Here is a 3,865-nt window from a genome sequence, read left to right as displayed (position 1 = left end):
TATATATTCTTTTCCATTATGGTTTATTCCAGGATATTGAGTATAGTTCCCGGTGCTATACAGTAGGATCTTGTTGTTTGTCTATTTTATATATATATGTATATATATTAGTTTGTATCTGCTAATCTCAAACTCCTAATTTATCCCTCCCCCACCCCCTTTTCCCTTTGGTGACCATAAGTTTGTTTTCTATGTCCATGAATCTCTTTCTGTTTCATAAATAATTTCATTTGTGTCATATTTTAGATTCCACATATAAGTGATATCATATGGTATTTGTCTTTCTCTTTCTGACTTACTTCACTTGGTATGATCATCTCTAGGTCCATCCATGTTGCTGCAAATGGCATTATTTCATTCTTTTCTATGGCTGAGTAGTATTCCTTTATATATATACCGCATCTTCTTTATGCATTTATCTGTCGATGAACATTTACAATGCTCCCATGTCTTGGCTATTGTAAATAGTACTGCTATGAACATAGGGTTCATGTATCTTTTCAAATTATAGTTTTGTCTGTATATATGCCCATGAGTGGGATTGCTGGATCATATGTCAATTCTATTTTTAGTTTTTTGAGGAACCTCCATACTGTTCTCCATAGCGGCTGCATCAATTTACATTTCCTCCAGCACTGTAGGAGGGTTCCCTTTTCTCCACACCCTCTCCAGCCCTTGTTATTTGTAGACTTTTTAATGATGGCCATTCTGATCAGTGTAAGGTGGTACCTCACTGTAGTTTTGCATTTCTCTAATAATTAGCGATGTTTGTCTCCCAGTCCGTAGATTGTCTTTTTGTTTTGTTTACAGTTTCCTTTGCTGTGCAAATGCTTATAAATTTGATTAGGTCCCATTTGTTTATTTTTGGTCCTATTTCTAATGCCTTGGGAGACTGAGTGGTCAAGTTCTTTAGAGAATGCTAAGTCCCTCCAAATCCCAGGAACTGGGATTAGTTTACATCAAATCTTGGAGTCAAGATTAGTTTACATCAAATATGGCAGTCGCTTTTCTCTTGCTTGTGATTGGTTTAGAAATGTGCATGTGAAACAATTCTGGCCAAAAGGACAAGAGGGTAAGTTTTCTAGAGATACATAGGAAAGTTGTATCTTGATCTTTAAAAGGGTGTTCAAAAGGTAAGAGCCCCATTAGTTCTGTCTCTGAATGTGTGAGGATGAGATTCCTAGAATAGTTACAATCAATCATGAGGGAACAAACCTGAGGACAGAAACCAACATGGTAAGGAGGCCAGAGACTTATCATTAAGCCATTCTGAGACACTGAGTTAACCAATCTTAGAGCAGTTCTGCCTTTAGATAAATAAATAATATCTGAGATGATAAGTGCTATGAAAAAAAATAAAGCAAAGCAAATGGTGAAAGACTAATGGAGGAAGGTGCTATTTTATATCGGATGGCTAGGAAAGGTCTGTCTGATAAGATGAAGTTTGGGACTCAAAGGAAATGAGGGAGAAGGCCGTGTGAGGTATCTGGGGGATGTGCAAAGGCCCTAAGGTAGATGTGTACCTAGTAACCTCCAGGTATAACGAGGCCGGTGTGACTGGAACAGAGTGTGTGAGGGGAAGAGTGGTAAGAGATGAGATTAGAGAGAAAATAATGGGGCCATTTCATATAGGGCCTTTTGAGTCATGTTAGGGACTGTGGATTTTTCTCTGGTGATATGGGGAATCATTATAGGATTTTGAACAGGGGTGTGACACAACTGGAATTTTACTTTAGAAGTATCACACTGGCTGCAATATGGACAATAAGCTAAAGGGGACAAAGGTGGAAGCAGAGACCAATTATGAGACTCTAACAATATCCAGGGGAGATGATGATGACTTGGACCACGGTGGTGGTGATGATGAGAAGAGGCAAACTTATGGAGATGTTTCTAAGGTGGAACCACCAAGATTGGGTTAGGATGTGAAAGAAAGAGAAACCAAGGGTATGTCCTAGGTTTTTGGCATAAGCAAATGGTTAGGATGGATTTGCCATTTACTAAGATGAAAAAGACTGAAGGAGCAGAAACTTGGGGAGAAACACGAGTTTTTATCAAATTTGAGATGTTCAGTAGCATCCAAGTGGAGGAGAAGTTAAGAAGATAGTTGGAATATACAAATTTAGAATTTAGAAAAGCAGTCAGGCTAGAGATGTTGTCAGTGTAGATACTGGGAAGTCAATGAGGAAGTCATCAGTGTACAGTATGCATTTAAGGTCATGATAATGATAATGGATGAGCTTGTTAAAGGAATGAGTGCATATAGAGATGAAAAATCCAAGGACTGGGCAATGGGGCACTTCAACTTTTAGAAGTCAGAGAGGTGAGCACGGAAGACAGAAGGAACAACTAATGAAGTAGGAGAACTAAAAGAGTAGTGTCCTGGAAGTCAAGTGAAGTTTCTAGAAAAAAGAATTATGATCTCTGCCAAATGCTGCTGAGAGATCAGGTAAGTTGAGGATTTAAGAGTTGACCATTAGATGTGGCAACATGGTGGTCACTGCTGATTTTGGCAGAAGTTTCCATTGGACTGGTGGGGGTGAAAGTCTGATAGGGTGGGGTTCAAAAAAGAATGGGAGAAGAGGAAGCAGGGACAGTGACTATAAGCTACTTTTAGAATGATTTTTGCTATAAAGGGAATCAGAGAAATATGGTAGTAACTGGAGGAGGATATGGGATCAAAGACTTTTTAACAGTTGGGACAGTTGGTAGATACTACAGCAGGCTTGTACAATGATGGTAATAATTCACAAAAGAGGAAAATATTAATGGTGCAAGAAAAAGGAGGGGACAACTGCTGAGTTAATTAAGAGTTAGATCAGGATGGTTGATAATATATCCCTGAAAACTTGTAGCATACTGGGAGACAGGCTCAACAATTCAATCCCTAACACTATTCCTCCTCATCTCTCATCAAATCACAAAACTGGAGGCTTTAACCATCATCTAGTCCAACCTCTTTTATTTTATAAAGGGAAACTGCGGCATAGGAGGTAGCCATACTTGCTCAAAGCCATATAACCAATGAGAGGTGCAGCCTGCCCTTTCCATCTCACCAAGCTTCTTCTAGTGTAATTTAAAAGGGAGGAGGTGAGAGAAGCAATATCCCTTTTCATCTTGGTCCTCTCATGCCTCCTCTTGGAAGTCAGAGGGATTGACCCTATCCCTTGCAGTCCCCTGCTGCAGGGATGGAGGCTGACAGCATGGCCCATCAGCTCTCCTGCAAGCAGCACTGGGGCCCCAGTCAATTTGGGTGACCAGGATCTAAATGAGCTTTTAGATGCATTCATGTAAAGAGTTTTGATTCTGGGGTCTGAAACCAAGAGAGTTTATGGTCTAGTTTGAACTGAGCAATCATTAATTTTTCTCCCAAGCCTTGCTGAACTCGCAACCATTAACACAGCCTTACCAAAACACTAACATAACGTAGTTACTAGGCAACTCCTAAAAGCCATTTGTATTGTGTTTCATGAAGCCAAGGATCTCAGAACCAAAGGGACATCTAGAGATTCCAGGTCCCAAGCTTCATATACTTTTATGAAATAAAACATATGTATATAGAAGCAAATAGGTCTCTTCTAGGTTCTATGTTGCTGAATTAAATAAAATCCCACAGGACGTCTTGAATTTATGCTTACTGATACTGGAACAGGTGACCATCTCAGAGATACAGGTTCTTACTTCTGTTCCCCTCTTCATTCCTCTTCTCTAGGCACATTTGATCCTCCTTGATCTCGATATTTTATGGTCCAAGAAAAGAGAGATACTTCCTTTCTCATTACAACATACAAGTTATACCAAAAACGGGGGGAATCCCATGCAAAGTCACTTTAAAGTCATCAAAGCACAGGCATAAATTCAGAGC

Source organism: Hyperoodon ampullatus (genome assembly GCF_949752795.1).
Source record: "Hyperoodon ampullatus genome assembly, chromosome: 12".
NCBI lineage: Eukaryota > Metazoa > Chordata > Mammalia > Artiodactyla > Ziphiidae > Hyperoodon > Hyperoodon ampullatus.
The sequence above is the reverse complement of the archived record's forward strand: the minus strand, read 5'-3'. Positions refer to the sequence as shown.